Consider the following 14,027-nt stretch of genomic DNA (forward strand, 5'->3'; position numbering starts at 1 on the left):
TTTCCATAACGGATATTCAGGTTCATCGGGCTTAACCTCTAAGCAGTTTCACGTACTGTTTAACTCTCTATTCAGAGTTCTTTTCAACTTTCCCTCACGGTACTTGTTTACTATCGGTCTCATGGTTATATTTAGTTTTAGATGGAGTTTACCACCCACTTAGTGCTGCACTATCAAGCAACACGACTCTTTGGAAACATCATCTAGTAATCATTAACGTTATACGGGCCTGGCACCCTCTATGGGTAAATGGCCTCATTTAAGAAGGACTTAAATCGTTAATTTCTCATACTAGAATATTGACGCTCCATACACTGCATCTCACATTTGCCATATAGACAAAGTGACTTAGTGCTGAACTGATTTCTTTTCGCTCGCCGCTACTAAGAAAATCCTGGTTAGTTTCTTTTCCTCCCCTAATTAATATGCTTAAATTCAGGGGGTAGTCCCATATGAGTTGAGGTTGTATATACGTATATTAAAATTTATAATGATAATTACACTATATTATTATATATATAGAGCGTTCTCATAATGAAATCATTATAATATTCGTATTTTATAACGAATATCACGAAGAATATTAAATATTTATATTTACAACAAAATTTCCTTTCGAAACATTAATAAGAGGCAATTCTAGATGAAAAAACTTTAATTATTTTTTTATGCTAGACATTTCTCAGTATTATTTGATTGAAAAAGGACAAAAAATATATATTTTTCTTCGTTCTTCTCACACAAATATATACAACAATGAGAGATAATGCGTTTCCATTTAATATCAATATTATGAATATATATATATATACATATCCAATAATATACCATATGCTTATAAAATTTCATTATAAAATTTATATAAACAACTTAATTAGCATAGTCTTACAACCCTCAACCATATGTAGTCCAAGCAGCACTATAAAATTAATTAAAGTACATAACAGCATGGACTGCGATATGCGTTCAAAATGTCGATGTTCATGTGTCCTGCAGTTCACACGATGACGCACAGTTTGCTGCGTTCTTCATCGACCCATGAGCCGAGTGATCCACCGCTTAGAGTTTTATATATTGGTTTGGTAATTTTGTCATATATGTTTTTATTGAAAGAAATTAAAAATACACCATTTTACTGGCATATATCAATTCCTTCAATAAATTGATTTTTATACCTAAAACGAATGCTGCGAAATGTCTTAGTTTCATATAAACGATATATTACCATATTGTTAAATAATATAATATGTATTTGGCTTGTTTGATAATTATCAATTTATATAAAATATTAACCTGAAATCAGGTACAACATTGTACATTTTAGGTTGTTGCATTATCCAATGTATGCGCATAACTGAGATGAACAATACATATCGCAACGCGTGTATATTATGGTCCATATACACACAGATTTTATAAATCAATATTATTGTAATAATATCATCAATATGTATTTATATATTAATTGCTACACACATAGAACACAATGTTATATGTATAGCTACTACTAAATGAGTATATTGGCAATATATTAATTAATATAAACATATAATATATACAACTGAATATATTTTATTTTACAATTATGATTTTATAAAAACATATTTTGTTTGGTAAATTGGCAATATATATATATTTTTGTTAACGGTAGAAACATACAATAATGATCCTTCCGCAGGTTCACCTACGGAAACCTTGTTACGACTTTTACTTCCTCTAAATAATCAAGTTCGGTCAACTTTTGCGAAACAACCGTAACACGCAAGGCGTCACAGTGATCACGTCCGGAGACCTCACTAAATAATTCAATCGGTAGTAGCGACGGGCGGTGTGTACAAAGGGCAGGGACGTAATCAATGCGAGTTAATGACTCACACTTACTGGGAATTCCAAGTTCATGTGAACAGTTTCAGTTCACAATCCCAAGCATGAAAGTGGTTCAGCGGTTTACCCGGACCTCTCGGTCTAGGAAATACACGTTGATACTTTCATTGTAGCGCGCGTGCAGCCCAGGACATCTAAGGGCATCACAGACCTGTTATTGCTCAATCTCATTATTGCTAGACGCAATTTGTCCATTTAAGAAGCTAGTGTCCTTATAATGGGACAAACCAACAGGTACGGCTCCACTTATATAAACACATTCAAACACAATAAACATTTTACTGCCACCATGAATGAAGGCTATATAAGCTTCAACACCATAATCCTGAAGATATCTATTTAATATATTTGAGTCTCGTTCGTTATCGGAATTAACCAGACAAATCACTCCACGAACTAAGAACGGCCATGCACCACCACCCATAGATTCGAGAAAGAGCTATCAATCTGTCTTACACACTTATGTTCGGACCTGGTAAGTTTTCCCGTGTTGAGTCAAATTAAGCCGCAGGCTCCACTCCTGGTGGTGCCCTTCCGTCAATTCCTTTAAGTTTCAGCTTTGCAACCATACTTCCCCCGGAGCCCAAAAGCTTTGGTTTCCCGGGAAGCGACTGAGAGAGCCATAAAAGTAGCTACACCCAATTGCTAGCTGGCATCGTTTATGGTTAGAACTAGGGCGGTATCTGATCGCCTTCGAACCTCTAACTTTCGTTCTTGATTAATGAAAACATCTTTGGCAAATGCTTTCGCTTAAGTTAGTCTTACGACGGTCCAAGAATTTCACCTCTCGCGTCGTAATACTAATGCCCCCAAACTGCTTCTATTAATCATTACCTCTTGATCTGAAAACCAATGAAAGCAGAACAGAGGTCTTATTTCATTATCCCATGCACAGAATATTCAGGCATTTGAAGCCTGCTTTAAGCACTCTAATTTGTTCAAAGTAATTGTACCGGCCCACAATAACACTCGATGAAGAGCACTAATGCAGGTTTTTAAATAGGAGGAATATATAAAAAAATACAAGTACTTAATTATATATAAGAACTCCACCGGTAATACGCTTACATACATAAAGGTATAGTACTAACCACAATTGTAAGTTGTACTACCCGTATGAAGCACAAGTTCAACTACGAACGTTTTAACCGCAACAACTTTAATATACGCTATTGGAGCTGGAATTACCGCGGCTGCTGGCACCAGACTTGCCCTCCAATTGGTCCTTGTTAAAGGATTTAAAGTGTACTCATTCCAATTACAGGGCCTCGGATATGAGTCCTGTATTGTTATTTTTCGTCACTACCTCCCCGAGCTGGGAGTGGGTAATTTACGCGCCTGCTGCCTTCCTTAGATGTGGTAGCCGTTTCTCAGGCTCCCTCTCCGGAATCGAACCCTGATTCCCCGTTACCCGTTGCAACCATGGTAGTCCTAGATACTACCATCAAAAGTTGATAGGGCAGACATTTGAAAGATCTGTCGTCGGTACAAGACCATACGATCTGCATGTTATCTAGAGTTCAACCAATGTAACGATCTTGCGATCGCTTGGTTTTAGCCTAATAAAAGCACACGTCCCATAAGGTCCGTGTTTTAATTGCATGTATTAGCTCTAGAATTACCACAGTTATCCAAGTAACTGTTAACGATCTAAGGAACCATAACTGATATAATGAGCCTTTTGCGGTTTCACTTTTAATTCGTGTGTACTTAGACATGCATGGCTTAATCTTTGAGACAAGCATATAACTACTGGCAGGATCAACCAGAATAATGTTTTCGTTTCGTGCGCATACGCTCACATATGTAAATATTTGACAACTCAATAATACTTTTGAATAAAAAAAAAAAATAAATAAATATTTTTTATCAACAGTTTATGAGAATTTGTTAAACGATTGTGGCCATTTTTATATAGCATTCACATTCGCCATTTTTCTCTATATAAATATATATATTTTATTATATACATTTTTTTTTCGTTCAAAAATATCTTTTTATTTGCACTTAATATATTATCACACGTATATAGGCTTAAACCAATATTAATTGTGTTTAAACTATGTATTTTGACAACAAATTTAAAATTTATCCAATTTCGTATGCGTTTTTTGTGATATACATTAAATAAAACCAAACACATGAGTTCATGTGGAATGGAATTTATATATTTTGGCAATATTTGAATTTGCATATAAATCGCTTTGATTATATGCTGGTACATTGTTGAAATGGCACTCATACAATATTTAATCATATAAGACCATTTCCAAAAATTCACGATAATAATTCGAAACAGAAATGATATATACTAAATAGTATATATCTTGGTTAGTTTCACTATATTATCTTTATTAAGATCAATTTGAAAACAAATATCTCCTATTAAACACTACTTTGAGTATAATGACAACATATAATAATATTATATACAATACTGTACCAAATATTGTATACAATACCGATGGACATCAACTGTCCATCATGTATAGGTTTTCTGCCACGCTTTCCGCAAATCGGGTATTTTTGCTTTAGAGTGCCTCTTAACAATAGTTTCTTTTCGTATTTTAATAAAAAATACAATACTATCACTTCAAAATTATTCATATATATTAAGAAATATATATATATTCATATAAAATACACAGACATTGTCGGCTAAGTATATTCCCCATATCATATGAAATAAATTAATAATTTTTCATTATAAAATTTTCATATGAAATATACCATGCACGAGACTACCACTCCCTATATAGGTTTTCTGCCACGCTTTCCGCAAATCGGGTATTTTTACTTGAGAGTGCCTCTTAACAATAGTTTCTTTTCGTATTTTAATAAAAAATACAATACTATCACTTCAAAATTATTCATATATATTAAGAAATATATATATATTCATATAAAATACACAGACATTGCCGGCTAAGTATATTCCCCATATCATATGAAATAAATTAATAATTTTTCATTATAAAATTTTCATATGAAATATACCATGCACGAGACTACCACTCCCTATATAGGTTTTCTGCCACGCTTTCCGCAAATCGGGTATTTTTACTTGAGAGTGCCTCTTAACAATAGTTTCTTTTCGTATTTTAATAAAAAATACAATACTATCACTTCAAAATTATTCATATATATTAAGAAATATATATATATTCATATAAAATACACAGACATTGCCGGCTAAGTATATTCCCCATATCATATGAAATAAATTAATAATTTTTCATTATAAAATTTTCATATGAAATATACCATGCACGAGACTACCACTCCCTATATAGGTTTTCTGCCACGCTTTCCGCAAATCGGGTATTTTTACTTGAGAGTACCTTTTAAAAATAGTTTCTTTTCGTATTTTAATACAAAATACTATACTATCACTTCAAAATTATTCATATATATTAAGAAAAATATATATACGCATATAAAATAAACAGACATTGCCGACTTAGTATGTTCCCCATATCATATGAAATTAAATTAATTATTTTTATTACATTCATCATTCATTTACATGAAAAATATCATATCAGCTGGTATCTTTGCTTTAATTTCACATATACACGTAATATATCTATTTATATTAAATACATTTTTATATTTTCTATATTTATAATCGCATTATGATTATGTTATAATGTTATATTATATATGAGAAACATTCCCATATCCATATCCATATCCATATCCATATCCATATAAAACCTAATATTGATATTTTATAGCACACCTCGGCGTTATTTGTTATTTTTATTCATTATAACACAATGTCAAAAATATACATATATTTTTGTAAATATGTATATAAAATATATCATTATATTTTCTCTATTCAAAATCAAATCATGCTCATGTTATAATTTTAAGGATATGGTGAATGTTTCCCCATATCCATAATATTGTCATTTTATATACAAAACTATTTAATTCTTGCATTTATATCACATATCATTGAATTCCAATATTAGAAATACTGCCAAGTTCCACAAACGACCACTCCAAATATACATATATTTGTACATATGTATATAAAATATATCTTTATATTTTCTGTATTCATAATCAAATCATGCTCATGTTATAATTTTTAGGATATGGGAAACATTTCACATACCCAATAATATTATCACATTTTATATACCAAACTATTTAATTCTTGCATTCATATCACATATCATTAAATTCCAATATTAGAAATACTTCCAAGTTCCACAAACGACCACTCCAAATATACATATATTTGTACATATGTATATAAAATATATCTTTATATTTTCTGTATTCATAATCAAATCATGCTCATGTTATAATTTTTAGGATATGGGAAACATTTCACATACCCAATAATATTATCACATTTTATATACCAAACTATTTAATTCTTGCATTCATATCACATATCATTAAATTCCAATATTAGAAATACTTCCAAGTTCCATATACGATCACTCCATGCTTTTTGCATTCATATTATTTCATATATACATTCACATTTGCACATATGCATATACACTATGTTTCGTGTGTTCACATAATAAAATTTTTATAAGTATCATTTCATATGTAATTAAGTATAACAAACTTATAATATAACATTATATTCATATTCAAGCCAACGTAATTTATATAGGATAAATAATTTATCCATATTTATATAAAATATATTCTTTTTAATATATATCTATATATAAATATATATTACCATTTATAGGTATATATTCATATAAATATATAAAAATAATTTTCATATATAAAGAATAAATTTATATATATCGAATCATCAAGCAAAGGATAAGCTTCAGTGGATCGCAGTATGGCAGCTGCTCAACCACTTACAACACCTTGCCTGTTACAAAAGTCGTTTACAATTGATTCTAGGCTTTGTCATTGTATTAAATAATGTTTTTATATGCAACTAGCGCGGCATCAGGTGATCGATGATCCTCCCAATTTACTATGTTACAAATTACATTGGCATCACATCCATTGTCGTTTATAAAATAAATTATAAACTTTTAATGGTTTAGAAGCCATACAATGCAAATTGCCCCTTATTTATCATTGCAGTCCAGCACGGATACGACCTTAGAGGCGTTCAGGCATAATCCAACGGACGTAGCGTCATACCACTGTTCGCTCGAACAAGTATTGTGCCATTGGTCCGTACCTGCGGTTCCTCTCGTACTACGCAGGAATGCTGTCGCAACAACGTTTTGTCATTAGTAGGGTAAAACTAACCTGTCTCACGACGGTCTAAACCCAGCTCACGTTCCCTTGCATGGGTGAACAATCCAACGCTTGGTGAATTTTGCTTCACAATGATAGGAAGAGCCGACATCGAAGGATCAAAAAGCGACGTCGCTATGAACGCTTGGCCGCCACAAGCCAGTTATCCCTATGGTAACTTTTCTGACACCTCTTGTTAAAAACTCTTTAAACCAAAAGGATCGATAGGCCGAGCTTTTGCTGTCCCTGTGTGTACTGAACACCGAGATCAAGTCAGCATTTGCCCTTTTGCTCTATGTGTGGTTTCTGTCCGCACTGAGCTGGCCTTGGGACACCTCCGTTATTATTTGAGAGATGTACCGCCCCAGTCAAACTCCCTACCTGGCAATGTCCTTGAATTGGATCATACCTGAGTAATTGGAGTTATACCAAATTTTCAAATTGAAAATACATAAATGCATTTTCTCATTAAAGAATTTGTTTGCGATTATATAACAAACTCGTGATACTTTGATCAAGAAGCTTGCATCAAAACCCAATACCATAAGATATAATAAATATATCCGTATAATGGCTAGGAAATGATACACGTTCCATTTAATCAAGTAAGTAAGGAAACAATAAGAGTAGTGGTATTTCATTGTCGATACCAAACCGAAATCTAATATCTCCCACTTATGCTACACCTCTTATGTCTCCTTACACTGCCAGATTAGAGTCAAGCTCAAAAGGGTCTTCTTTCCCCGCTAATTATTCCAAGCCCGTTCCCTTGGCTGTGGTTTCGCTAGATAGTAGATAGGGACAGTAGGAATCTCGTTAATCCATTCATGCGCGTCACTAATTAGATGACGAGGCATTTGGCTACCTTAAGAGAGTCATAGTTACTCCCGCCGTTGACCCGCGCTTACTTGAATTTCTTCACTTTGACATTCAGAGCACTGGGCAGAAATCACATTGTGTCAACACCCGCTAGGGCCATCACAATGCTTTGTTTTAATTAGACAGTCGGATTCCCCAAGTCCGTGCCAGTTCTGAATTGATTGTTAATTGATAATCGTTATAATTAATAAGAACTAACTGGTTTAACCCAATTAGTATTCTTAAAAATTTTAGCAAGAAAGTTCCACAATTGGCTACGTAACTAAACTATCCGGGGAACAAGTAACTACCATAAATGATAGAAACTCTATTTACCCAGAACGAGCACATAAACCATGTTATTGTTTCCCAATCAAGCCCGACTATCTCAATCTTCAGAGCCAATCCTTATCCCGAAGTTACGGATCTAATTTGCCGACTTCCCTTACCTACATTATTCTATCGACTAGAGACTCTTCACCTTGGAGACCAGCTGCGGATATTGGTACGGCCTGTTGAGAAGTTTGCGTGTCCCCACCATAAATTTTCAAGGTCCGAGGAGAAAATATCGACACAACAGTATATGTCATGCTCTTCTAGCCCATCTACCATATCTCTCTGCGAAAGACTTCCATGGTAGTACGGCTATAAAACAGAAAAGAAAACTCTTCCGATATCTCTCGACGGCTTCTTTATGGTCGTTCCTGTTGCCAGGATGAGCACGAGGCCCATATTTAATAACAAACGGATACTCAACAGGTTACGGAATTGGAACCGTATTCCCTTTCGTTCAAAATTATTCAAGTATTTAAAAATCATAAAAGATTTGACAATATTACTCACTGATTTTTTACTTGAAAATTTTCGGCTTTCGCCTTGAACTTAGGACCGACTAACTCGTGATCAACCACTGTTCACACGAAACCCTTCTCCACTTCAGTCCTCCAAGGTCTCATTCGATTATTTGCTACTACCACCAAGATCTGTGCCAATGGCAGCTCCATGAAGGCTTACGCCAAACACTTCTACGCATACCATTGTACCTTCCTACTCACTAAAGTTTCAAAATTTATATCACAAGTAATATAAATCATCTACTTTAGCGGTAATGTATAGGTATACAACTTAAGCGCCATCCATTTTAAGGGCTAGTTGCTTCGGCAGGTGAGTTGTTACACACTCCTTAGCGGATTTCGACTTCCATGATCACCGTCCTGCTGTTTTAAGCAACCAACGCCTTTCATGGTTTCTGCATGAGTTGTTAATTTGGGCACCGTAACATTACGTTTGGTTCATCCCACAGCGCCAGTTCTGCTTACCAAAAGTGGCCCACTGGGCACATTATATCATAACCTTAAACTTCATATCAAGAAAGTTAAGGTTCTTACCCATTTAAAGTTTGAGAATAGGTTAAGATCGTTTCGACCCTAAGGCCTCTAATCATTCGCTTTACCAGATAAGATTATTTTATATAACATTAAAATGCACCAGCTATCCTGAGGGAAACTTCGGAAGGAACCAGCTACTAGATGGTTCGATTGGTCTTTCGCCCCTATACTCAATTCTGACAATCGATTTGCACGTCAGAACTGTTTCGGTCTTCCATCAGGGTTTCCCCTGACTTCAACCTGATCAAGTATAGTTCACCATCTTTCGGGTCACAGCATATATGCTCAAGGTACGTTCCAGTTAGAGGCATAAATAATATAAATATTATCATACATAACTATATAGAACGCCCCGGGATTGTGTTAATTATCTATAAATAGTTAAAAAACTAATCCCATTATTAGTCAAGTTAATTACGCTATTAGGTTTATCTCCCAATAACTTGCACATATGTTAGACTCCTTGGTCCGTGTTTCAAGACGGGTCCCGAAGGTATCCTGAATCTTTCGCATTGTTAATCATACAAATGCATATAATAAACACAAAAATCAATGATAATTATGCCATTATATAATTTCGAAAAATTAACGCACTGTATTAATTTTAATTTATCAACACTTTATCAAATTAATGACATTTATTCTATGTTAAAATGCAAGCATAATAATTTGAATAAACTATAAGTCATATTTTATGATAAATTTGTTATATGCTAATAGATTACAATGTCCTTATATGGAAAAAATGCACACTATTATTATAATATTGTTAAAATATTACAACTTTAATGATGAATTTTCCATAACGGATATTCAGGTTCATCGGGCTTAACCTCTAAGCAGTTTCACGTACTGTTTAACTCTCTATTCAGAGTTCTTTTCAACTTTCCCTCACGGTACTTGTTTACTATCGGTCTCATGGTTATATTTAGTTTTAGATGGAGTTTACCACCCACTTAGTGCTGCACTATCAAGCAACACGACTCTTTGGAAACATCATCTAGTAATCATTAACGTTATACGGGCCTGGCACCCTCTATGGGTAAATGGCCTCATTTAAGAAGGACTTAAATCGTTAATTTCTCATACTAGAATATTGACGCTCCATACACTGCATCTCACGTTTGCCATATAGACAAAGTGACTTAGTGCTGAACTGATTTCTTTTCGCTCGCCGCTACTAAGAAAATCCTGGTTAGTTTCTTTTCCTCCCCTAATTAATATGCTTAAATTCAGGGGGTAGTCCCATATGAGTTGAGGTTGTATATACGTATATTAAAATTTATAATGATAATTACACTATATTATTATATATATAGAGCGTTCTCATAATGAAATCATTATAATATTCGTATTTTATAACGAATATCACGAAGAATATTAAATATTTATATTTACAACAAAATTTCCTTTCGAAACATTAATAAGAGGCAATTCTAGATGAAAAAACTTTAATTATTTTTTTATGCTAGACATTCCTCAGTATTATTTGATTCAAAAAGGACAAAAAAATATATATTTTTCTTCGTTCTTCTCACACAAATATATACAACAATGAGAGATAATGCGTTTCCATTTAATATCAATATTATGAATATATATATATATACATATCCAATAATATACAATATGCTTAAAAATTTCGTAAAATTTTTAAACAACTTATTTAGCATAGTCTTACAACCCTCAACCATATGTAGTCCAAGCAGCACTATAAAATTAATTAAAGTACCAAACAGCATGGACTGCGATATGCGTTCAAAATGTCGATGTTCATGTGTCCTGCAGTTCACACGATGACGCACAGTTTGCTGCGTTCTTCATCGACCCATGAGCCGAGTGATCCACCGCTTAGAGTGATTAAAATTTGTTTATTCATTTATTTGTCAGATATGTCTTTATTGAAAGAAATTAAAAATACACCATTTTACTGGCATATATCAATTCCTTCAATAAATTTTAATTTTATCCTAAAAGAATGTTGCGAAATGTCTTAGTTTTATATAAACGATATATTACCATATTGTTAAATAATATAATATGTATTTTGGCTTGTTTGATAATTATCAATTTATATAAAAGTATTAACCTGAAATCAGGTACAACATTGTACTTTTTAGGCTGTTGCATTAACCAATGTATGCCCATAGCTATGATGGACAATACATATTCGCAACGCGTGCATACTATGGTACATATGCACACAGATTTTATAAATCAATATTATTGTAATAATATCATCAATATGTATTTATATATTAATTGCTACACACATAGAACACAATGTTATATGTATAGCTACTACTAAATGAGTATATTGGCAATATAATTAATTAATATAAACATATAATATATACAACTGAATATATTTTTTTTACAATTATGATTTTATAAAAACATATTTTGTTTGGTAAATTGGCAATATATATATATTTTTGTTAACGGTAGAAACATACAATAATGATCCTTCCGCAGGTTCACCTACGGAAACCTTGTTACGACTTTTACTTCCTCTAAATAATCAAGTTCGGTCAACTTTTGCGAAACAACCGTAACACGCAAGGCGTCACAGTGATCACGTCCGGAGACCTCACTAAATAATTCAATCGGTAGTAGCGACGGGCGGTGTGTACAAAGGGCAGGGACGTAATCAATGCGAGTTAATGACTCACACTTACTGGGAATTCCAAGTTCATGTGAACAGTTTCAGTTCACAATCCCAAGCATGAAAGTGGTTCAGCGGTTTACCCGGACCTCTCGGTCTAGGAAATACACGTTGATACTTTCATTGTAGCGCGCGTGCAGCCCAGGACATCTAAGGGCATCACAGACCTGTTATTGCTCAATCTCATTATTGCTAGACGCAATTTGTCCATTTAAGAAGCTAGTGTCCTTATAATGGGACAAACCAACAGGTACGGCTCCACTTATATAAACACATTCAAACACAATAAACATTTTACTGCCACCATGAATGAAGGCTATATAAGCTTCAACACCATAATCCTGAAGATATCTATTTAATATATTTGAGTCTCGTTCGTTATCGGAATTAACCAGACAAATCACTCCACGAACTAAGAACGGCCATGCACCACCACCCATAGATTCGAGAAAGAGCTATCAATCTGTCTTACACACTTATGTTCGGACCTGGTAAGTTTTCCCGTGTTGAGTCAAATTAAGCCGCAGGCTCCACTCCTGGTGGTGCCCTTCCGTCAATTCCTTTAAGTTTCAGCTTTGCAACCATACTTCCCCCGGAGCCCAAAAGCTTTGGTTTCCCGGGAAGCGACTGAGAGAGCCATAAAAGTAGCTACACCCAATTGCTAGCTGGCATCGTTTATGGTTAGAACTAGGGCGGTATCTGATCGCCTTCGAACCTCTAACTTTCGTTCTTGATTAATGAAAACATCTTTGGCAAATGCTTTCGCTTAAGTTAGTCTTACGACGGTCCAAGAATTTCACCTCTCGCGTCGTAATACTAATGCCCCCAAACTGCTTCTATTAATCATTACCTCTTGATCTGAAAACCAATGAAAGCAGAACAGAGGTCTTATTTCATTATCCCATGCACAGAATATTCAGGCATTTGAAGCCTGCTTTAAGCACTCTAATTTGTTCAAAGTAATTGTACCGGCCCACAATAACACTCGATGAAGAGCACTAATGCAGGTTTTTAAATAGGAGGAATATATAAAAAAATACAAGTACTTAATTATATATAAGAACTCCACCGGTAATACGCTTACATACATAAAGGTATAGTACTAACCACAATTGTAAGTTGTACTACCCGTATGAAGCACAAGTTCAACTACGAACGTTTTAACCGCAACAACTTTAATATACGCTATTGGAGCTGGAATTACCGCGGCTGCTGGCACCAGACTTGCCCTCCAATTGGTCCTTGTTAAAGGATTTAAAGTGTACTCATTCCAATTACAGGGCCTCGGATATGAGTCCTGTATTGTTATTTTTCGTCACTACCTCCCCGAGCTGGGAGTGGGTAATTTACGCGCCTGCTGCCTTCCTTAGATGTGGTAGCCGTTTCTCAGGCTCCCTCTCCGGAATCGAACCCTGATTCCCCGTTACCCGTTGCAACCATGGTAGTCCTAGATACTACCATCAAAAGTTGATAGGGCAGACATTTGAAAGATCTGTCGTCGGTACAAGACCATACGATCTGCATGTTATCTAGAGTTCAACCAATGTAACGATCTTGCGATCGCTTGGTTTTAGCCTAATAAAAGCACACGTCCCATAAGGTCCGTGTTTTAATTGCATGTATTAGCTCTAGAATTACCACAGTTATCCAAGTAACTGTTAACGATCTAAGGAACCATAACTGATATAATGAGCCTTTTGCGGTTTCACTTTTAATTCGTGTGTACTTAGACATGCATGGCTTAATCTTTGAGACAAGCATATAACTACTGGCAGGATCAACCAGAATAATGTTTTCGTTTCGTGCGCATACGCTCACATATGTAAATATTTGACAACTCAATAATACTTTTGAATAAAAAAAAAAAATAAATAAATATTTTTTATCAACAGTTTATGAGAATTTGTTAAACGATTGTGGCCATTTTTATATAGCATTCACATTCGCCATTTTTCTCTATATAAATATATATATTTTATTATATACATTTTTTT

General features: G+C 34.1%; 5 non-coding genes across 5 annotated transcripts; all 5 read right to left on the reverse strand.

The window, feature by feature from the left end:
• Positions 1-888: 888 nt before the first annotated feature.
• LOC117185514 (5.8S ribosomal RNA) lies at positions 889-1,067 on the reverse strand. Its single transcript, XR_004471029.1, has one exon. It is a non-coding gene; the product is annotated as a 5.8S ribosomal RNA (ribosomal RNA).
• Positions 1,068-1,661: 594 nt separating this feature from the next.
• Positions 1,662-3,656, reverse strand: LOC117185526 (small subunit ribosomal RNA). The gene has a single exon (XR_004471041.1). It is a non-coding gene; the product is annotated as a small subunit ribosomal RNA (ribosomal RNA).
• A 3,012-nt stretch (positions 3,657-6,668) lies between these two features.
• On the reverse strand, positions 6,669-10,631 carry LOC117185538 (large subunit ribosomal RNA). Its single transcript, XR_004471053.1, has one exon. It is a non-coding gene; the product is annotated as a large subunit ribosomal RNA (ribosomal RNA).
• Positions 10,632-11,048: 417 nt separating this feature from the next.
• On the reverse strand, positions 11,049-11,227 carry LOC117185525 (5.8S ribosomal RNA). The gene has a single exon (XR_004471040.1). It is a non-coding gene; the product is annotated as a 5.8S ribosomal RNA (ribosomal RNA).
• Positions 11,228-11,826: 599 nt separating this feature from the next.
• Positions 11,827-13,821, reverse strand: LOC117185527 (small subunit ribosomal RNA). Its single transcript, XR_004471042.1, has one exon. It is a non-coding gene; the product is annotated as a small subunit ribosomal RNA (ribosomal RNA).
• Positions 13,822-14,027: the final 206 nt, after the last annotated feature.

Source organism: Drosophila pseudoobscura, unplaced genomic scaffold (genome assembly GCF_009870125.1).
Source record: "Drosophila pseudoobscura strain MV-25-SWS-2005 unplaced genomic scaffold, UCI_Dpse_MV25 Unplacedtig00000848, whole genome shotgun sequence".
Classification (NCBI taxonomy): domain Eukaryota; kingdom Metazoa; phylum Arthropoda; class Insecta; order Diptera; family Drosophilidae; genus Drosophila; species Drosophila pseudoobscura.